At 42.0% G+C, this 24,092-nt stretch overlaps 1 protein-coding gene across 1 annotated transcript in view; it reads right to left on the bottom strand.

The window, feature by feature from the left end:
* Nucleotides 1–24,092, bottom strand: part of DCX (doublecortin) — a 106,484-nt gene that overhangs the window by 30,386 nt on the left and 52,006 nt on the right. The gene's annotated exons all lie outside the window — the stretch shown is intronic.

Here is a 24,092-nt window from a genome sequence, read left to right as displayed (position 1 = left end):
TCCCATGATCCTTCCCGCCCTCTAGTGCCCTATGCATTGCTGCTTCTCCACAATAGAGAGATGGTTCCCCAACTCCTTTTCTGCACAAAGAAATGAGGGTCCCTGGGAAAGTATGCTGCTCCCTGCAATCTCCCCACTTCTCAGCTTTCCTAATTACACTGGATAATTAGTCCAGCACAGCAGGGAAACCCCAGGAGAAACCATAGAGTCAAAACAGTCTTATCCCAATCCTTAGCTTGAAAGTGTTCAAAGCTTCTAATTGTTCTAAGCTACCCATTGAAGCTGCCAGCCATGACTTTCCAAAGGCACAGGGCTCACAAACTAACAACAGCTTGCTGGGTGCAGAGAGCAATATGTTACATTTGAAAAACGTTTATATTAATAACCCCATCCAGGGTCTATTCAATCCCTGTTCCCCCAGCCAAGATGATTGCAAACTTTACACAAAGCAAGAGATGCCTAAAGATTATCCCCATTGTCTCAGCCTCCCAATCACCCAAAGGATGCCAAGAGAAGGAGGGAGACTTGGAGGGCTGCCGGGTTTGCTCCTATTAAGCCTGTTCCCAGCCCTGGGTCCTGACCTCATCAAATAGGCCACCATCCTTCTTCAGCCCACTCATCCTCACCCATTCATTCCACAATCATGTAATGACAAACAGAGCTACCATTAATTGAATGCTTACTCTGAACAAGCACTCTGATAAGTACTTCCAAATCTGTCATCCCATTTTACTCTCAAAACAAATCCTAGAAGTCGGCATTATTGTCATCACTATCTTACAGATGAGAAAACTGAGGTCCAGAGACAATAAGTAAATTACTCAGGTGGAAAGTGATGAAGCCACATAGGTGCAGATCAATGTGTCACCAAAGCTGGTGCTTTTAGCCACTCAGTAATACAAAGCACTTACATGTGGTTCAGGCACCGGGGAGACAAAGATGGATAAGAATCAGGCCATGACTTCATGGAGCTCATAATCTGATGGAATGAGATACACTGAAACAGAACATTTCAATACTGTGTCATGAGTGCTAGGAGTCTCTGTAGGTGCCTTGGGAGCTATTTAGTACCACATCCAAGTGACCCAGTCACTAACTGGCATGTTAGTTCAATAAACAGCCTACATATTGCCCTGGTAGTGGATCCAATGATAAAGGCTACATACCTGGCTTTGAACCCTTCTGCAGACTCCCACTGACATCTTGGAGCAATTAAATTTGGAGCCCCTAACTCTGATACGTTGTGTGTCTCCAAATTGTTTATCCCCTGCCACCTCTTGACCCTGAAGATCTCTGCCATGCTCTGTGTTTGAGGTTGCTCCTGACCCTGACTGGTTTCATTTAGTTTTGGTCATGAGTGAGGGAAGCCTCTCCCTTGGGCATCCCTCCACTAGTGGCCTCTAGCATTTAGCACTCTGTTTCAAAACCTGCCTGTATTTTCATGAGTACTCACCTAGTCCTTCCCATTAAATCACAGGTCTCCTGAATGTAAAGACCAAGTTTATCTCTCCCTATATATCTTCCCATGGTTTCTGGTCGAGCACTTAATCACACAGTGAGAATTTAGCCAGGGCTCTTTTTGCCTCAACTGGATGTAAAGAAAATAAAAAGGAGGCTTTGTAAGGGTATACAAAGGCGGAAAAGCAGAAACAAGAAAGAAGAAATCAATAGTGGCAGACAATACGACCTAGCATTCAAAGGTTTTGAAAGGTAACACAAATACATAAATTTAGGAACAAGAAAGGAGCAATGACTGTGAATTCAGAAGTTATTATTTGCATAACCATGACAATTAGTTTGAAAACAGATGAAATGGATCATTTTTTTAAACAAAATTCACATTTTATTTAGGTTGAAATAAACTATACAAAATTGATTTTCTTCACCAAAAATAACAGCAATATTTTCTGTATTATCCCTAGATAAACCACAAAACACTTATTTTTGTAGGTTTTCTAGGTTTTGCTTGTAAATCAAGATGAGGCTGTAGATACAGTCATGGAAGAAGACAGAAGAAAACAGACAAATCGGTTGTCAGTATCCATGGCCTCTGATCCCGTCTTGACCATGAAACAGATGTGTTCAACATATATTGAGACCTGCCAAAAAGCTTATGAAGATGTAGGCTCGATAAAGGAATGTGAACAGCAACAACCAGATGTGGAACAACAACTGCAGGCTTTTCCATTCGAACTTTAACTGCATTTGATAAAGACAAAATCTACACTGAAATTCTTGTTTGGCGAGCTCACACGTTTCTCTTTACAGTCTGATAATTTTCTTAACTGTCCCTTACAGATTTTTAACAGCATACTTAAAACTCCTACTCTTCAAAGGTCAGTCATGAGCTTCACTGTAACATTTTATAAAAGGTATTCCTTCCTCCCATACCTCCTTAAAAGTTATTTCTTCAAAGAACTGATAACTCAATACCCGACCATTGGATCCACAGTAATGAATGTTATGTCTAAAATAGTTCCAAAGTGCCATTAGCAGAGATCACACGGAAGTGTAACATGGTACCTTCAATGCTATCTTCTGGAAGAACATGGGAGTTCAAATGGGCCATTTAAACAGACAGATTATCAGTGACTAAGGTACTCGATGAGAGGCCTACAGGTCAAGATCCTCAGTGATTAAGTGGCCTACATACACCTTACAACTTTCCCGTAAGATATTTTCAAATTTCTTATAGAGTTTTTTCAAATATCAAATATAAGAGAAAGCCTATTTTAAAAGTCACAGATATTCTCAATGGTTTCTGAATTATCTGTAGGAAGCTCTGACTTACTTGTATAGAGTTTGATATATGTACCCACCATTAAATCCAAATTGTGTGTTATATCAAAATTTATGTTAAGCAAAGCCAAGTTATTTGACCTTTGGTCTGTCAAAGTGTTCCTCGGGTATGCTTCGAGATGCTTTCACCCATTTTCATAGCGTTCATTCTCAACCTTCATCACAGAAGAATACACAGGACCTTCAGCAATGCATAAACATTAGGAAAAAACTTGATGTCTGGCAGATAAAGGGCTTCATAAACAGTGGATGGGAGTTCTATATCTTTTCCTCTCTGTTTCCACTTGATTCTCCAACAATGTAGCTCAGCAGAGAGCCTGTCAGGAATAGGTAAGGCACTTCTGTACATGTCAGCATGGTGCTCCTCTGATGAGTTAAATCTGAGCTGTCCCATGATGGAGGGTACTAGAGATAAGCATTTAAGAGCTCTGAGGTGCTGTTCTGAGAATATATCTTTCAGTTCCTGAATAATGTGTTCCACTGTTGGAACACTTAGAGTTTCTTTACAGTAACTCTCAGAGGTTAGCTGAGATTCCAGGTTACTGTGTTGAGCTCTGCGAAATTTCCCTGGGAGTTTCACCTGAATATCAAGTTTGGTTGCCAAATTTGTGGCTTCCTCAAACCAAAATTCATGATAAACTTCGACATTTTCCATCACTTCATTTAGTGAATGCAGCACTGCAGTCAAGCTACTTGCTGCAAAGAATACATCAGAGGTTTGCCCCTGAAGATTCTTCCCAAAGGCTCTTGTAAAAGATAGAACATTTTTAAGAACAACAATGGTAATGATGAAATCAAAATCTGTTACCAAACTACAGAGTACAAATGCTCGGCCAAGCTATACAGTTATTCCATCTAACATTTGTGTCACTATTTATACCATCTAAACGTAAAACAAGTGCTTGTAGGAGGTCCACTAAGATTTCAAAAGCATCATGCCTGCCCGTCCACTGAGAATGGCAAATTTCCTTCAGTTCTTTGCCCCCTTCTTCATTGTTCTGAAAGAGGGCAGAGATTACACTGTCAAGCTCTAAAAGCAGTTGCTGTGATGGATGGAAAAAAGAACAAACTTCCTCAATTGTTCCTAATGCAACAGATACTCCCATAACAGGCACCGATTTTGCCAGCCACATATTTAAGGCACAGGAAGAACAGAGTGTGTAGATAGCTTGGGGATATTTCTCTAAAAGTCTAGAAGCAACAACGTGCATTTTGGAAGAAAATCCACTGGACACAATGTAAGCCTGGCCACGACAGTACTCCGTGTTTAATCCGCACTTCCCAGTTATCGTAGTGTGAAATTTCACAGCCCAAATTTCTGCATCAGCTTCCTAAGGCAGGAAGCCCACAAATTCCTCTCTCAGGTTATGAGTTTCCTCGACACACCTCACCAGCACAGGCAGGTGCTCTTCCCCCACTATGTCCACCACATCATCAGTGACGATGGAAAAGAAGTGAGAGTCTCACTTTCCTGAGGGTTTCTTCCCGAATGCAGCTCTCACAGATCTCTAGCATCTGTTTCTGCTGTGTTTTTGAACAGAACCATGTGTTAACTGCTGTTGTCTCAAAGTGCTTTCTCAGAACCTCTTCACTAGAATTGATCCGGCACTCCAGCAGTGCTTGAAAGTTATCAGGAGTAAAGAGACCTTCTGGGATTTCGTCAGCTTCATGTCCATCCAGAGGTATGTTCTGTTTTCCCATAAGAATCAAAATTTCAAATAAAGATTTTAAGTATTCTTTGTTTTCCTTCTCTTCAAGGGTTAAAGGTAAGATGTCTTCATCCTGCTCTTCACCTCCTTCTTCTGCACTGGGGTTCTGAGCATTGATGTTTATTTCTTTATGTTTTGGTTCCTGTTCAGAAGTTGCATCAATTTTTTTTTTCTGTTTCAGTGTCCTGATTTCATCTTCACTCAATTCTTTTATTCACTTTCTGTGTCTACTATGCGGATTATTCAAATGGCTGGTAAGATCAAATATTGTTGGTATTGTATTATCTCGAAGAACTGTCCTATAAGGGCTCTCCCAATGACTTCACAAGTATCTGCTTCAGTTAATTTTGAGAAATAAAATAACCCAATCATTCTTTAGTTTTCTGACGCCTCTGCAAAATGTATATTTCTACAGATTATGAAAGTCTCAAAGTGTCTGGCACACAATCGATAATGTTTATTTAGTTGGTGTTTTATCTTCTAAGTCTGCTCTCCTACAACTCTCCACCCACTTCTGGCATCTGGCCAGATCCCGCGCGACCCTGAAGAAGGCCAGGTCCAACTGCGTGCTCTTCCGCGTGGAGCTGGGGGCGGCGCAGAAGTTCGGCATCGCTGTCTGCCCAACGGCCGGCCCAGCCCTCCCCTCCCCGCATCCTCAGGGAAGCCCGCCCGCCCGTCGGGGCCGGGGAGGGGAGCCAGGGCCGGCTGGACGGCCGGCTCGTGAAGGGCGGCGCGCCCTGAAATGGATCATTTTTAAAAGAAAACGTAAATAAAGAAATTAGCTCAAAAAGAAACAGAAAACCTCAACCAACTGCTGGTCCTAAAAAGATTTTAGTAAGTACTTCAAACAGCAACCCTTCCTCCCAAAGGTACCATACCATTCATTTTGCAGGTATTTGTGGAAATCACTTCCCAAGAAGAAAACCCAAAAGCTCAAAAGCAGCCATCGAGGTGACACGCCACGCTATCCTATTGTAGGACAACAAAGTCTTCATAGATTGCTCTGGGGGACTGCTGTTACAATGACCCACCCTCCTCCAACTCCAAGCCTCTCTGCCCCCACCCAGGCTTTGGGAAAAGCCTTTGCATAACCCCTTCTCTGGGGAGCTTCTAAGAAAGGCAAAGCCCCTATGCTTCTGACAAACTCACAATGGTGTGGCTGGTTTCAAACACATTCATTTTGCAATCCAGCTGTTCAGCATCAGGTTTCTTGCGTGATCCCACCCCACATTTCGCTGGCTCCCAAATGCAGACAAATTCATATTGTGCATGTGGATACCCAGCTTTCCCAAATGCCTTGGATATTGAGACCCAGCAGCCCTCCCCTGCTTTGTTACAGAGTTGGAAAAATAAACAGGAACCCAAAACACAGAGCGTCAAAGTGGCCAAAGGATACACAGATGGATCATGGCAGAGTTGAGACTAGCATTCAGGTGTCCTGATTCAATTCGGGACAAAACAATTCAATTGCCTGAGAGAACATGCCTTCCTAAGCCCTGATTTCAAAGGCTTGTATACAGCTTAGGCAGGAGAGTCACCTTTTGTCCTCATCAATGCCTGATACGCATTAGAACATTTTACTGGATTGAAAAAAGAAAACATCTATATGGGTCACATTTTAAATCTGTGGAAAAGAAAACTATTCTTTACTGTAACTGACACCTGAGTATGCAGCGGAGAAAGGATGAGGCAGAGGGGAAGGAGGAGGAAAAGAAGAAAGAGGAAGCAGGAAAAGGAGAAGAATGGAGTGTAAGAAGTAATTTTCAAATGAAACTCACACTCACATCTGCTTTTGAAAATTCCATTCAGTTAACACAATACAAAATCCACCTTAGGTTACGTTGCAAATCTATATAATTTTGCAAATCAGTTTTTTTTGTGATAAAATTTCTGTCGTGAGATGGAGGGGAAAGCGGTAAAAATAATAATCATTATGATACCACTTACAGCATCCTCAGAGATCAAGGGTCTTGCGGACATCAGCTTCTGTTTGAAACACACTTGGGTATTTAAGTCAGAGAAGAGAACACAAAAGCATGACACCTGTCTTTGAAATTAATCAATTTCCAGCAGAAAATCAATAAAATCAATCAGCTCACATTAACATTGAACCATTTACTTAATGTTCTTCCTTTAAAAAAAACCAGCATGAGTTGGGGGAAGAGAAGCTAGCTTGGTTGTGCATTAGCACGAACAATAGATTATATGGACCATGCAGTGGCTTCAATGTCGAAGTACAAATGGGGAAATGGAGACAACAGATCACTGTGTGTGGGCAGTTTGAGTCCATTAGCTGCAAAAGGCACGTTCACTCTGTGATTTGATTTAAGCTTGATTAGATTCTCCATCCACATATTACAGATGCTGCCAGTTTTTATACGTGTCTGCTGCGGGTGTAGAGTCTATATTTCACTATCTAACTGTTCAGAAAGAACTGTTATCGCAGGAAGTAAGGTCTTGCTTGTATATCTATGAGACTTCCTTTCAATGTGCAAAATATTTTCATTGGAAATTCAATTCCACTAATATTCATTCATAAAGCACTTGCTATACGGCAAAGGAACTATGTGAGAGATACAGAAATGTACAATAAAAGGCCCCTGTCTTTCAAGCTGACAGCATAATAAGGAAGTCAGAGCCTCACAAATAATTGGAATAAAAGGCAGACTCTTGTTAGCACTATTATAGAGGCCCAAAGAGCAGGAGGAGCCCAGGAGACAAAGAGAAGAATTCTAATCATGAGAACTGGGGAAGGCTGCACAGAGAAGATGACACAAAGTCTGACTCTTGAAGGACACATGGGATATACATTGATGGAGATAGGAGTAAAAGGTATTCCAGGTAACTGCATAAATAAAGGCAAGGAAGCAGGAACGTTCCTGCAAAAAGAACTGGAACTTTTTGACTATAGTCACAGAGATTCTAACTCTCTATGGCACAATTGCCCGGACCCATCTGCCAGCCTTCTGCACAGACAAAACATACAGTTGTCTAGTGGTGGAATTCAGGGTGAAGGGAAGGGCAGAGAGTGTCTATGGGGAGACGAGTGGCCCCAGTGGTAAAGAGGGAAGCTTGTGGAAAGGAAGACAAACCACACTGATTTCCCTGTCTTGCCAACAGTGTGCCCTGCCCATGGTGTGGCTGGCAAGCTTTGCAAAATGAGTTAATGAAAGATTCAGTAAACGTTACGGATGAGGCTTTTTCTAAAAGTTACTGCTACTCTCATTCTGGAACATTTTCTGCCTTCCCGCCCTGAATAGGCTCCAGTCACAGGGTGGTACAGGGTTGGAGTGGTGAGCTGACACAATGTTTCTTATCTTTAGACTCCTATATTCAACTACCTGCTCCACAGCTCTACTTGGTTATCTGATGGGCATCTCAGATGTAATATGCCCAAGACGAAACTCACTGCTCCTTCGCCAACTCTCACTTCCCTCCAGCTTTCCTCATCTCAGTCACTGGTACCCCAGTTCCCCCAGCTGCCCAAACCAGAAATCTGGGTGTCATTTTTAACTAGAAGTCACATTTTATCTTGTCCATTGTCACTCTCCTAGTCCAAGATATAATGCACTAGCCTCATAACCTACCGCTATATGTCCACTCTTGGCAGCATGCTCCCACCACCCCCGAGACATACACTCACACTCTTCCTCATACTGCAGTCAGAGTAGTACTTTATCATTTTAATCCGGCATATCACTCTTCTGCTTAAAACCCTCCAATGCCTGTCAACCAGAGAGAGAATAAAATCCACTTTCCATCTTGGCTCTATATTATCCAATCTCTTATATACCACATATGCTAGCTAGCTCCAGTCACACTGGCCTTCTTTCTGCTTCTCAAACACATCAAGACCTTTCGTGCTTCAGAGCCTCACTCTTGCAGCTCCCTCTACCTAGAAAGTACTCTTCCCAGAGAGTCACAGGCCTAACCGCCTCTTTGCCATCAAATCTAAAGTACCACATACTGGGGGGATTCCCTGGCAGTCCAGTGGTTAGAACTCCACGCCTCCACTGCTAGGGGCCCGGGTTCAATTCCTGGTCGGGAAACTGAGATCCCGTAAGCTGTGTGGATCGTCCAAAAAAAACCCAGAACAACAACAACAACAAAAATAAAAGTAAAGTACCACACACTGTATTTAAGTCTGAGCAACCCTCAATTTACATGCCATTGTTGCTTAGAATTTCAGGTCTTTTATTTAACCCCACAAATTAGTCATTATTATTTTCATTATTTTATAGAATTAATATTATTTAAGTTTATCTACATATATATTTACCAGTTTATTTGATCACCATTTCTTGTTACACCTCAGGCCTTTCTCCTGGGGTCATTTGAAAATTAGGCACGTTTGTTCTTCCCACTCTATCTTCCATAGCTCAGTCTCACCTTCATATTTTCCATCTTTTTATCACTTAGGGCTACATTCTGGAAAATGTCTTCAAATCTGCCAGTTTGCTCTTTCTTCAGGTGTATTTAATTTGCTGTTTAACCCATTCAAAGAGCTTCAAATTTCAATGATAATAATTTCAATTTTTTGAAATTCTACTTCATTTTTTTACCCAAATTTGCCCTGTCATAGCGGATGGTCTCTTTTGCTTATCCCATTTTGATTACATGTTTTGTTTATTTAAACAATCCCTATTAAGCTATTTTAGGTCCTTATCTGGTCATTCTAATATCGTATGTCCTTAAGAATCCAAATCTGTTGTTTCTGCTAACTCTCCCTCATGGTGACTGGTTTCCTTGTGTATCTGAAAATTTTTTAAATTAGCAGCTCATATGTGATTAAATTAAATCTTTGGGACTCCTGAGGTGTCTAGGTTGGGGATGCTCTCCTCTGAAAAAGATGTGAATTTGTTTCTGCCAGGTGCCAGGGGACACCGGCAATGTGGGGGCACCATTTTTCAGCTATGGTTTCCCTCGCGACGTGAGTACCATGAATTTAAGTTCCTGACCTGTGTCAGAGCAAGCTTTGGGCTGCAAATTCTCAAGGGAATACTTGCAGCAGCACCAGCCACAGCAGCAGTAAGAGTAGTGCTCTTGCTTATTTTGTTTCCTACCTGGAGTCAGGACAGAGACAAACAAGTTTACAGGTAGGTTTTTGGCGTATCCCCCTTCAAGGGTCCTGGCTTAATGTGGAGGTTGCAGCTTCAGGTCCCTTACTTTTCAAGGACCTTGTGTCAACTGAAAAAGAAAAACAAAACTTGCACAACGTAAAAGCTTGAGTCGAGTTTATTCAGTATTTTACTGAGGACTCTAGCCCAGGAGACAGCCTCTCAGACAGCTCTGCAAAACTGTTTTCAAGACGTAAGGGGGGAGATTAGTATATATGTGATTTTGGTGAAGGAGGTACATGCAACTAACCACACATCTCGGTAGAAGGTTGCTGCTAGTCACGAGGAATAGATGCTTTCTTAGTTAATGGTTTTAGTGCTTTTCTAAGTATAGAAAGATGAAGAATCCAGTTTCATAAAAAAAATTTCTCCTGAAAATATCTATCTGAAGGCCTGTTCTGCCAGTTTTCCCAGAGCACGGAATGCCTCATTCTTGATCTCCATCATGAACTCCTTTCAGGGTGGGTTGAAGGTCAGTGACTGAAGTTGCTAATGACTCACTCCTTGTAGAGCCAGATGATGAGTGACATTCTTCAGTTGGCACTTGCATGTCCTGCATTTCTGATAATATCCAAAGCACCAGGCTCTATTTATGGGGTTTTGCCCTCAGGGAAGCGCAAGCTTTTACATACTGCCTGCTGCTCTAGTTTCAACTTCTGGTCCCTCTTCTCTCTCTTGCCTTTCTTTTCCAAAAGCTTAGAAAAACATTTTTAAATGTTTGTTGCAGGTTCCTCAAAACACTAAACATAGAATTACATATAACTGGGTTCTGGGACCCAGTTTCAATATGGGAGGGGTGTGTGTGTGTGTGTGTGTGTGTGTGTGTGTGTGTGTCGTTTCTCCACACCTCCAATAAGCAGAGCTTGGATACCAGCAGGGTGTCCTACAGTTCAACTCAATTCTGACACTATCTGGAGATAGCATCAGATTCCACAGGTTAAGAGTTCAGTCCTATAGGACCGCCCCCCCCCCCACACCCTTCAGAGGTCAGTCACAAGCTTAGGTTGTTGTTACTTGTACTTCTCACCAACTGGCTATAGATCAGAGGTTAAATTTCTTCCAATTGGAGTAAACAGAGCTGACTTGTTTGGGGTCCTCTAATGTTGGGGAACCAGCAGGAGGACACTTTGAGCCCATCAATGTCTAACCCCATTTCTTATTAACCATCTAAAGCTTTCCACCTTACTGGGACAAGTCCTGTGACTCTTCCCTCTCCGTTTCCTCTGTTTTGCTCCTATCAATATTTGCTTTACTCATCTTATTTCTCATAACCATTTCAACATTTCCACCTTGTTGGGAAGAGTCCCTTGATTCTCCCCTTAGCCCCTCTTTATTCCCTCGTTAATTAACCTAATGTTTTTATTAGCATCTGTAAGACCCCTGAGGGGAAACTGAGGCAGCAAATTCCATAAGGCTTCCAGAAATGTTTTTTACATTTTGCAACATTAAGGTTCTAAGGGGTGCCCATGTGAAAGGGCTTTGGATAATAGATATATTCAGCGGGTGAATATTCCGGTCATCGCAAAGCCAGTCCTACATCACTTGCATACAAGCATCAGCTGCTTCATTTGGGATGCTCTACTTGACATTCATAGGGGGAGATGGACAGCCTCTCTTTTCAGGGTAAACAGACCTTACAGTGGTGTTTATCCAGCCCACCATGCTGGCGGCTCCCTCGGGAGTAACCTGCTTTGTATCTGGATCACACAGAGCCCTCTGTGGTTGTTTGATAGTGACCTGTGGGTCTTGCATCAACCCAAACACGCTCTTCCACCCAAACCAGACAAAGACACAGCTTCTAAATAAGTCACTCTCACCATCCATTTTGGTAAAGGTTCTCCAGGAAGCTGATGATACTGGTCCACAAAATGAAACAACTCCTTCATACGCTACTCCCCGGTTTCTTGGTTTTGCCCTCTCCCCACACTCACTAACTTCTTGGTAACCAGAGGTCTTCAAGGTACTTTCTGTTGTCTCTGCACAATTTTTACCTCGGTTGGGGTGGGGTGAGGGGGAGACAGCTGAAGTTCTGAGTCACTGAAATCTGCTTTTGGTCTAGCATCAAGATCTGACACATTATTCTCTTTTACTTTTATTTTTTTGATATTAATTAATTAATTAATTGGCTGCGTTGGGTCTTCGTTGCTGCGCGCAGGCTTTCTGTAGTTGTGGCGACCGCGGGCTACTCTTCCTTGCAATGCGCAGGCTTCTCGTTGCCGTGGCTTCTCTTGTTGCAGAGCACGGGCTCTAGGCACTCGGGCTTCAGGAGTTGTGGCACGTGGGCTCAGCAGTTGTGGCTCACAGGCTGTAGAGTGCAGGCTCAGTAGTTGTGGTGCACGGGCTTAGTTGCTCTGCAGCATGTGGGATCTTCCTGGAGCAGAGATCAAACCATGTCCCCTGCATTGGCAGGCGGATTCTTAACCACTGCGCCTAGGAAGTCCCCTCTTTCAGTTTATCTATTATACATCGCAATAATCAAGGGAGTGAATATTTTGCCTTGCTCTTATTAGTTCACATTTCCTTATGCATCCAGTGAACTGACTCCCCAGGAGTTGGAGCCATCTCTAAATTCCGTTGGTAACTTTTACCCTTGGTAAGTGATTGCAGCACAGCTGCTGCTCCATACTGTGGGTGACCATGTGGCCACCCAGGAATGAAGGGTTCATCATTCTCCTGTCCTTTCATCCTTTCTCTTCCAAACCACAAGTTTCCGTGAGCCAGGGCTGTTCTAGCAAATCCCACTTCATTAACACCAGTCATCAATTCCAATGTGTGTGTGTGTGTGTGTGTGTGTTCAGGGGGAGGTTCCCCAGACCAACAAATAATTCTTGGACACAAGCTGGGTGTCCTACAATTCAACTCGTCTGACACTCTGTACCCAGACATAGTGTCAGATCCCACAGGTTAAGGGCTCAGTACCACAAGAGTGCCCCCAGCTCCTCCATTTCAGATGGCGACCACAAGTCCAGGTTCTCGTCTGTACTTCTGACTGCTGGGCTATAAATCAGAGGTTCCCAAGACCTCTTCCTCGAGTTTGATTAATTTGCTAGAATGGCTCGCAGAACTCAAGAAGACCATTTACTCACTAGATTACTGGTTTCTTATAAAAGGATATAACTCGGGAACAACTAGACGGGAAACGTGCTTAGGGCAAGGTATGGGAAAAGGGCGTGGAGTGTCCATGCTTTCTATGAGTGAGTTAATCTCCCTTGCTCTCCCACGTGTTCACCAACCTGGAAGCTCTCCAAACCCTCTCCTTTGGGTTTTCATGGAGGGTTGATTATACAGGCATGATTACTTAAATCATTGGCCATTGGTGATCCATTCCATCTCCAGCCCCTTTCCCCTCCCAAGAGGTTTGCGTGTGGGACTGAAAATCCTAACCCTTTAATCACATGGTTGATTCTCCTGGCAACCAGCCCCCATCTTCAGGTGCTTTCCAAAAATCACCTCACTGATGTAATAGAAACACCTTTATAGCTCTCATCACTTAGAAAATTCCAAGAGTTTCTGGAGTTCTTTGCCCGAAACAGGGACAAAGACCAAATATATATTTCTTATTATAAATCACAATATCACACTATAAGATCCAGCAATTCTACTTCTACGCATATATACCAAAAAATTGAAAGTAGTGACTCAAATATATACTTGTATGCAATGTCCATTACAGCATTATTCACAATAGCCAACAGGTAGAAACCATCCAAGTATCCACCAACAGATGAATGTATAAACAAAATGTGTTATATAAATACAATAGAGTCACATTGTACTAATGTATTCATACAATTCAACCACAAAAAGAATGCAGTTCTGATACATGCAAATTGGACCTTGAAAACATTATGCTAAATAAAGTCAACTAGACACAAAAGGACAAATATTGTTTGATTCTACTTATGTGAATCTATTCTATGTCTAGAATAGACAGTATCATTGAGACACAAAGTAGATTAGAGGCTACCAGAGGCTAGGAGAGAGGGGATTGGGGAGTTGTTGCTTAAAGAGTACAGAGTTTCTATGTAGGGGTGATGAAAAAATCCTTGAACTAGGTAGTAGTGATGGTTGAACAATATTGTGAATATAATTCATGCCACTGAATCGCACACATGAAATGGTTAAAAAGACATATTTTTTGTAATATATATTTTACCATAATTAAAAACCTTAATAAGGTAATATACACAAACCATTGAATTATACTTCAAATGGATGAATTTATATTATGTGGATGATATCAATATAGCAATAAAGCTGTTTAAAAAAGGGAAATGTAAAGAAAAAATTTGCTATAATTTATCCAGGATTTAGTTCTATTGTAGCAGGAAGACTTTTTAGAATACTTAGTCTGCCATATTGCAGAAGCAGAAATCAAACTTCACCTATTCAGTGAGGTTTTCCTTATCTTCCAATCTAAGCTAGAGCCACCACCACCATATAAGATCCAAGAGAGTAGAACCCTCATCTGTTTTGTTCACCATTGTATCTCTACTAAGTTTAAGTGTAAAATAAATATTTTAAAAAAAGTGTCATCAGTACTAACAAGGGTAGGAAGAGTCTAAGAACCATATTAAAACTTAGTTTCATAATTAAGGATAATACAGTATAATAAGGTTATTTTAGACCACTAGTGATCATTGTTTACTGCATCACATATTAGAGAAAGTCATAAGTGATAAAGATTGACTTGGTTCCTAAATTCTAGATCTATTTGTTTTCTAATTGTATGCATTAAAAAACATGTCAACCCCCTCCCCCACTAAAGACCATTTCTTTAAGCACCTTAGTTACCCTATGGGTTTTGTCCTTTCTCTCTCTTTCATCCATCAAAGTATGCATTTCTTGAAGACACTGGCCGTGATTTGCTTCATGGTACCTTAGGAAACAGTTGCTGACTAGCTGATTGTACAGGGAAGGACTGATGGTCTCTTCCCACTCTCTTGCGCCACCCTCTGGAAATTCTCTGCCCCTCTGCAAGTTAGTTTATTCCTATGGCAAGTCACCTTGAGGCTGACTCCCTCTGATCCTCCAGCACTAGATCTGATTGGACCTCTCTTCTTTTTGGGTGAAGAGTGACTAGTCCTTAGAAGCTCTTCTCATAGGTTTCTAGGATATAAAGTATCATGTGAAACTCCAGGAATAAATCACACTTCTGTCAACTGACTCCTTCCACTGGTCTTAGACTCAAAGCCAATGGCGACTTTTCTTCCCACTTCATTCTAGAATTTCCCCCAGAAAATCCAGTTGGACTGAAATCTAGGCAGCTAGATCTCAGCTGGGCTATTGTCCCTCAAGGTTATTATTTTCGACTTTTAAAATAATTTTTCTTCGAGTGGCAAAAGGTCATAATGACCCCGCATAGCTTTTGTTGTGTTGCATTTGTCAAGTGATCTCACTTCCATTACCTCATTTGCTTCATTCGCCCCATGTTTTATTAATGAAGCATGAAAGCCCATCAAGATTAAGTGACGGTGCACAAGCTCACATTGCTAGTTAGTTACAAAGCTGATACTAGAACTCTGGATGGCTTTTATTCTGCCACCCTGGGTACCTAAGTTATACAGCAAAGGTAGTCATTTCCTACATAGGGAGCCTGAGGTAAGGAAATACAGTAGGGGACTCTGGGTGGTATGAAAATACCTGTGAGCTGGGAAAGAGGGCCACAGAAGGGAAGATGGGAAGAAATAAAACTTTCTACCCTATTTTACCAGGAGCTAGTGTGATTTAATAACCTGAGCGAGGCTGTGCCAGCTCCCCTGGAAGCCTGGCAACCCCTCAGTGCTCAAGGGTGTTTTTCCCTTAGCTTTCCTTTGCCATTTTCCGAGAGTCTCTGTGTCAGCTCCCACTGGGGGCCTCACAGGGATGAGAACAGCTGCAGAGGCACTGGAGTTGGGCTGCTGAGTCCATGCCCAGGACCGACACCTGCCCCTCCACAGGGCCCTGGGGACAAGTTGGCTCAGAGAAACAGGGACGAGACAGAACTCCATTCATCAGAGAGAACTGGGGTGGAAAAACCCTGCCTGATCCCTTGGCACCACTAAGCTCTAAGGTTGGCCCTGAGCCCCACATAGCTCCAGATTCTGTTTAGTAGGGTCAGTTAAAAGAAGCAAGTGTCCTTATAGGGCCCGTTGCAGCTCTCAGGTGCATTTACCAGTTATCTGGTATCTACTGTGCACAAAGTATAGTGGGAGTATGGTTTTGGAATTCAGTAGAGGAAGGAGAGGTTTGTTTTAAAAAATGGGGGGAGTTCACTTCTACCTTGGTTCTAGGTTAAACCCTGCCATTGACTTACCGTGCAATCTTGGATAAGTTGCTTTCTCTCTGGGCCTCGGTTTCCTCTGCTATAAGGTGAGGATGCTGTTCTAGAGCCGTCTGAAGTCTAGGTCATTTTCCTGTTACAAGCCCTTTTGAGAATTTAATGAAAGCTACGGATTTTCTTCCCAGAAAAATGCATATGTGCACATAAATAGGTAATTTTGCATATAATATAGGGAGTTTAAGGATTTCCCTGAAGTCCATCTATAGATCTTAAGTTTAGAACCTCTGGACTAGTTGATTTCTGAGGTATCTTCTAGCTCTGACAGTCTATAAAACATTCCAGGTTGGACACGGTTAATAAGCAGAGACACCATGGCCAGAATGCTGGCAGCTGTCATGGAATCCCAGAGGCTTAACTGTACCCCCCTTCCCAGGCTTCCTGAGACTCCAGTCCAAGGGAAGCAAAAGGATGTAAGCTCACTCTCTGCAAACTTAGTCCAAGGGAAGCAAAGGGGTGCAAACTGATTTACAGCGAACCAGAGACTGGAGTGTGCATCAGACACTTGCCTCCCAGGTTGCTGCTATTAAGCAAGGATATGAGCTTTGTGGGAGAGAGTAGGCACGAGAGTCATGGCCTCTAAATGTTCCTCAACGGTTGGCTGTGGATAGGACAAAGAGAATGGACTGTCCAATTGGTAAAGAACATACAGCTTGATTATAGATGTATCAGAGGTGATGACTAAGGAGCTAATTCTTAACATGACTGGACAGAATGTTAATGGCCATAAACCTACTGCATTTCCTTACATAATGTCCCCTCTTTTACAAGTATACACTTTACTACAATAAAAAGGTCAGGGGAGAAGAAAAGAAAGGATTTGGTGGGTATATGGTCAGAATGCTACTAAAAAACACATGAGGTACTCAGAGTAGATAAATCGAGCAGAGTTTAATAAAGGCAACTGATTACAAAAGTATGGGCAGGGTATAAAGACACCACAGGAAATGCTGAAGTATCCCATGACTAGTAATAATGCGGTCCATCACCACACTTAGGCCTGAAAGAGAGAGGAGAGGTAGCAGATACCAAAACCCAGAGGGAGGACAGAACATGAAAATTGTATGAAGTGGGCTTCCTGATAGGAGCTGTGACCTTCAGTGAAGGGATGCCCAGCATCCTTGCAGGCAGGGTACCAGGGAATAAACAGCCTAACCTCACTCCTCTCCTCTCTGCCAGTGCTTCCCTTTGGCCAAACACAACTGGAATCTCGAAGACAAGGTAGCCTGTTGATATGGGTCAGTCTCCCAGGGCATAGAGCAGGGTGGAATAGGGTAGAGAGTAGAGAGTAGATCTGGAGAGGAAGGCCTAGAGAGTAGGTGTGTCACTGCAGGCAAGAGAAAGGAACTGTTATGTGTTGACTATGACATCTATCCAGTGGGCATTGTGACACTGGGGTAAGAATAATTGAAGAGGTGTGAACTACAATTAAACAATAATATCAATGTCATTTTGCATTTGTAAAACCTTTTACATGTTTCATGCTGCTTTCACCCCATCGTCTCTTTTGAACCATATATTTACCATGGAGGCGAATAGGTAGTTCTATTTTACACATGAGGAAACTGAGGTTCAGCCAAGGTAAGGTGATTTGCAAGATCAAATGTCTATAAAGAGGGAAAGAGACTAGAACCTGGGGTTGGACTCCTGGCCCAAGGGCATTGCCACTATAGCCTGTTGTTTTTTTCTATGTTATGTTTCAGTCCACAAAACTGTTCTGACAGGCCTTCAGAGGACTCCTACTTCTAACAGACATGAAAATCCACCACAAGTGCAACAATGAGGAAAAAGAGTTCATAGACTTCTTCCTCACATTTTAAAGAAAGGTGGTAAGAAAAGAAGCTGAGTTGGAAGATAGATAAGTGGGTACAATATTCTTTGCAAGTTATTTCCCAGAGCAGGGGTTCTTAGACCCAGTTCTTGCCAGATGACCCTAGTCCAAGTTCTTTCTCCTCTCTCCGTCTTCTTTGTTCCTGGCCTCCGGGTGTTCCACCTCATCAGCTATATACTTGCATTGTGAAGGATATGGTTGAATGAAAGTAGGAAAGAAATGCAAATGAAGAAATTAAAGTTCAAGGTAAAAAGAAAACAGAAACTTAACATGTCTTTTAGAACTCAATTGCAAAAAGTAAAAAGTATTTTCACATTTGTCCCAATTTGCATGTAAAACAAGAATGCAAACCATGAGGAAATCAACCCTTCAGTTTGCAATTAAGTTGGATTTCAGGAAAATTCCAAGGGCTCGATAGTCTTAGGAACTGCAATAGTGCCTAATGGGACAGGTGAGCCAGGCACTAGATGTGAAAGAACATTTGGGAAGGATGGGATTACCTTTCCAACTTATACCTGCTACCTTAGATTTCCTGCTCTGAAGATAATTTAGAAGTCTGTGGACCCTAGAAGGCTTGAGACTAATAAGCTTTCCCAGTCCATAGCTTCTAGAGCAGTGGTTCTCAACCCCAGGGCCATTTTACCTCCCCCTAACTCCCCAAGGGACATTGGACATTATCTGGAGACATTTTTGGTTGTGACAACTTGGATGGGTGCTACTGACATCTAGTGGGTAGAGGCCAGAGATGCTGCTAAATGTCCTACAATGCACAGAACAGCGCCACACAACGAAATGTCAATAGTACCAGGCTTGAGACACCGTGCTCTAGGACATTTCTCGACTGTCAAGATAGCACCTTTGCTGTGATCGCCACTGTCCGCTCTCAACCTGTAAAGATGGCTTCCTGACTGCCACCTATGGATCTCAGGCTGGCCACTCCCTAGAATCAGCTCCATTTTAGCAGGCTTCTTGGCGAACGCAGAATTTCTCTCCTTTTCTAGGGTAGTATTGTTGTTGTTACTCTTGTCCACTGTTATTTAGTTTTTGACCCTTGGCCTTGCTTTAACCTCAGTAAGAAGCTTATTTCCTAGTTCCTAACTGCTTTTTTGGTTAATGACTCACAGCCTGCCTAGACCTCTGTCTTTTGCAAAGTCCTTGGCTCTTCTAGTCCTGGCATCCATCCCAGGCTCTGAGGTCCAACTCCTTCCATGGTTTCAGTACAACACTGCCTTACTCATTCCATTCTGGGACACCAAATAGGGTTTGGACTGGTAATTACACTAGATCTGCTGCCTCTTGAATCTGTGTGAGAAAGTTGCCAGCTCCAGGAAGGAAAGGACTCAATGAAATATCAGCCAGTACAAGAGGTCCTCCTGCGGTGACTGTCAAAGAAGGCTGTAAGAGGGAGAGAAGATGCATTCTGGGGCAATACATTTCAGAAGACTTCTGGGTCAGCTGGCTTAATTAGAGACAGAAACATGTCCTACCCAATGTTGTTTTAAATCTAGTTAAGTGTGCACTTCATATTTGAAGGGGGAAAAAAAAGCTGAGGATAAACTGATACTTCACAGTTGAGATAATGTCTGATTTGGTCATTTCTCAAGTGTCAGCCTCATAGGCCTAGAATGGAGTATAAAGAAGGGATTGGAAACAATATAAAAAGTATGAGGGTTATAACCATAAAGGCAATAGGACAATCTGCTGTTTTCCTAACAAACCTCCATTTTTGAGTTTTGAGACTTGGGGTGATATTGTGCCAAGGGATTGACTTCTGGTCCAGGTTCAGTCACAAATTGCTATATAATCATGAGCAAATCACTTAAATACTCTATTAAATACTCTACACCTCAGGTTCCCCATCTGAAAAATGGAACTAATACTACTTTGACTGCTTCATGGTGGGTTTTTTTTCAATTTAGAACAAAAATAGTGTGCATGAAAATGCCTTGAAAAGCATTAGTGCTCCATGAATGCAAATTATTATAGTTACTTCGCAAAAGCTGTATATGACCTAAGGGGAAATGAGGTGGATAAGATGGGACCAAGAAAAGCTGGTAATGTTTAACACAACATTAAAATTCAACTGCACTTCAATTGAAAAAAAAGAATAAAAAAAGCTGGTAAAGTGAATCAGGCTTTGGCAAAGAAAGAGAGACAGAGAGAGACACACACAGAGAAGGGGGCGGAGAGAGAGAAGGAGAGAGAGAACCCAATATGAACTATCTTCACCCTGTTTCATAGCACCCAAGGACTAGAAGGAAAATCCACTGTTTTTCTCTGCCCCTACAGAGCACTTTACTTCCATATCCTGGGCATAGTAGTACCTATCTTCTTTCACAAAAATCTCTATAATAAAGGGCTCCCCAACATTATTTGGTAATGCACTCCGGAATCAATCTTTCAGCCAAGAAATTGTTCTGAATTTGTTTACTTATTGAATAGCATTCACTAAATGCTACTGAGAATTCAGCCACCATAGTAACTGTCAGGGAAACAGAAAGAATAAGACACAGCTCCCATCCTCAAGGAGCTGCTAGTCTGGTGGACATTTCTTGGTGGAGTCCCTTCTGTAACGATTTAATTCTCTTCTTGCATCTGACCTACATTTAATGGCCTGAAAAACTGACTTTTGGACCTTGTTTATACAATCATCTAAACTGCTTAACCATTCCAAGTTTTGACTCATACCAATTGCTTTTTGAGCTTGTTAAGATTGCGAACTTACACAATTAAATTAGTTTCCCTTAAGAATGGGGGAAATCATCCAAGTCAAATGTATTGGCAAGGAACGCCAACTGGTTGCTGGGAAATGATCAGCTGACTGAAAATTTCTGATAAGCTAAATCATGTTAGAGTGTTCATAGCTTAATCTGCATCCCGCCCAGGATTGGAGGTAACGCCTAGAGAGGACCATGACTGAACCCTAAGGAATAAAGTTCTAATAGTGGACATCTCATGTTCCTTAAAATCTGGTGAAAGATATTTGAAGGCTTTTTGTTGGCCCCCTCAGATCACTCTTCATGTACACCATCTTTAAAGTTCTGTTTCCACCTTCTTCTTGCCATTCATCTTCCCATTACGCCAATCACCATTTTTTAAAATGAGCCAAATTGGTTCAAACTCAGCTAAAAGTCAAATACACAAAGAAGTAAGGCTGATGTCTGTGCTAAATGAGAGCTTCTATGACAACCCTCCACAAGGCCAGGAGACAAAATGCTTCTCTGAAGACATCCAGGAGGAACAGCTAGTGAAAGTCCTGTATTCTCCCCCTCCTCACAAAAAGCCTTTCTTTCCCCCTCTTCAAATCCATTCCACCTCCCACACAGAGAGGCAGGACTAGTGGCAAGTTTAAGCAGGAATGCAAATTGAGGGATGTGTACAGGAAGACAGAAATAGACTGTATAAAATGGCAGCCAGTGTGATCGCCTGGAAGGAGCTCAAATCAAACCTTTCCACTGAGAGCAAAGCAGCTCCTGTTTACATTTGTGCCTTGCATGGGCTGCTGGGATCAGCAGTCAGGCTTTCAATGGTTTATAGCAACAAGACACAACCCCTTGGAGGGCTGAAGGGCCACTTCTCACTGTACCTCTTACCAAATAAGTGGTAAGATCCACACTGAAGGGACAAGAATCTGAGCTGGACTGAACCTGCGTGATGAGATTTCCCAGTCCCAATAAAAACCAGGCTTGCTGCAGCTTCTACAAAGCAACCCACAGCACTGGGTGGGGAGACAAGCTGTAGTCATAGCAACGTCATTTTCTTTGCATGTACAGTAGACCAGAGGTCATTTAATTAACACATAATTGGAACAGAGAGTTTAGATGAATTTTATTTTCTGATCATTGAAGGTTAGCCTTTTAAACAATTCACTTATATTTTGGTTCCAATCTCGTTAAAGAAAGGCTTTTTAAAAAATAAAAAGCCTGAACACCAGCTTTTGACTATTTGTCATTCTCTTGTTAAGGTAGAAGATTTATAAAAAAATTATTGCAACATCCTTAGGATGATGTCTTTGCATCCTCCCAGTGTGTAGCACAGGACTGAGCACATGGTAGGTTCACAAAAATTTCTGTTGCTTTTAGTATTCTAATGAATCATCATTTTGCTATATTTTTATGTGTCTACACAGCTGATATCCTCTCTTTTTCACATATATACAGCTGAAGTGTATCTATTATTAACCTAATATCTGCAATTTCTTGAAATTGTTTTGTTTATTATCTCTGTCACTAGCAGTCACTGACCTAGGTCCTCATCCGGAACTCAAGGGCAGATGTGCATTCTTCTGGTCATTTTTGTGCTGAGGTTACACTTTAGTCATCCAAATTCAGCTCAGAGGAGACAAACTAGAGCAAGAGGAGAACACAGAGCCAAGAGAAGGGGAAGGGAAGAGAGACAGGAAGAGCCATCTGAAACGCTTGCTGGGCCATGGTTCAGAGAAAACTGCCTCCCTAGACTTGGCTGTCTTTCTAGGCCAGGCCTCTGTCAATAACACATTTATTGGCCATCCTGACTTCAGCCTCTGATTTGCCCAATTCAAATAGACTTTTTCCAAGAAACAGCTCTCCTAGTCATGGCCCCTGACCATTACAAACAATGCTGTTGAAAGGGCCGAGTGAAAGGGGCCATTTTCTCCAAATGAGTCACCACCACCTGGAAAGTTCTTGGAAAATGGAAGAGGTGCCAGAAGGCTAAAGACAAGGAAATGTTGTCCTACTTTTTGAGAAGGGGAAGAAGTACATCTCAGAAAATAGAAACCAATAATTAACTTGATGCTGATACCCAGGAAAAATATCTAAAAAGGGTTTTTAGAATATGGTTTGTGAACACTCAAGAGAAATTATGATCAGTAGACACAAACAAGGGTTGACACAAGCCATGCCCAGCTCATTCTTCTTTTGATAAAGTTACTAGACATCTCAGGGTGCGGGTGCAAAAACACACTTAAAAACATTCTGAGTACTGACTATGCCCTGGGTCAGGGTTGGCAAAATACTTGCCTCCTGAGCTCACGGCGGAAATCATTAATTCTTTACAATGCTCTTGCCACTGAGTTCCTACCCGACCTCATAGTCTTCCTCAGTAGGTAGTCACCACAGTCCACCTGCCATCCTAGGCTCAGGTCCTGGGGATGCAAAGAATACATAAGACCCTGAAGGAATTCATAAAATACCAGAGGAAGTATGTTAGTTATTACAGTTCTATTGTATAGAAATGGGTCATGTCAACACTGCTTCAAGGATGAGGAATGTGGACTCGATAACACTTCACAGAGGAGGTGACAATTGAAATGGGTCTCAATAGATGCGTAGGAATTCTCTAGGTAAGGGAGGAAAATGCCATAAAAATAAAATGTGAGCCTGAAGTTTTTGAAGTTAGGCCTTGGTTATACATTTGTTGGCAAATTGAAGAACCAGGGGTTGAATGTCAGTACGAGTTAGAATCTTACTTGAATGGCCCTGCCAAAAGAAACTGATTGATGTTGGATGACAGAATCAACATTTAGAAAGTTTTCTTAAGGCAGGACTGATGGGCCAAAACAAAAGATCTCTAATGATTCTTTGAGTTCTAGGAGAGAGTATATTTAATACGTTCAATAAATATAAAATCTAATAAATGTAGATTTCCAAAATTCAACTGTACGAGATGGAACAAAATGGATATTAACAGTGGCCCTAGGATTTTAGCTGATCCTAAGGTTCATATGAGTCATTAAGGTGGGGAGGGTTAAGAGTAAGGAATAGTACAACATAGTGAAAAGATCTCTGGGATGGAAATTGACACCCAAGTTTAGTTCTATCAGTTTTGCTGAGTAACTGTGTGACCTCAGTAAGTCATTTCTCCTCTCTGGGCCACATCATATCTGAAGCAGTTGGACTCCATGCATGGTTTTCAAACTATGTTCCTCAAATCCTCAGTATTCTCCTTGGGCTGGCTACCTTGGGGAACAAAAAAGGAAGTTGAAATGATAAAGGTTCTATAACCTCTCACCCTCCTTTCATTTCAACAAGAGAAACTTCACTCTTAACGGTTTTAAGGATTAAGGTTCTGTCTAAGACTTCATTAATAAAAGGATTCCATTGCAAAGAAAAAAAATACTTAAAACCATTTAGCTCTAACATTGCAATGTATAGTTTCTCCATGTTCGGCAATGGTCAGACAATATCTGAACTCTCTTCCACTCTGCACATCGTTTCGAGAGGGACACTTACAAAATGGAGTGCATTTAAGGAAAGATGACTCTGGATGGGAAAGGTATATATATTGAAGATAAAAGAGTTGCTTATCTTGGAAAACTGAAGATGTGGGGTGCATGA

Source organism: Hippopotamus amphibius, chromosome X (genome assembly GCF_030028045.1).
Source record: "Hippopotamus amphibius kiboko isolate mHipAmp2 chromosome X, mHipAmp2.hap2, whole genome shotgun sequence".
Classification (NCBI taxonomy): domain Eukaryota; kingdom Metazoa; phylum Chordata; class Mammalia; order Artiodactyla; family Hippopotamidae; genus Hippopotamus; species Hippopotamus amphibius.
The sequence above is the reverse complement of the archived record's forward strand: the minus strand, read 5'-3'. Positions and strand labels throughout refer to the sequence as shown.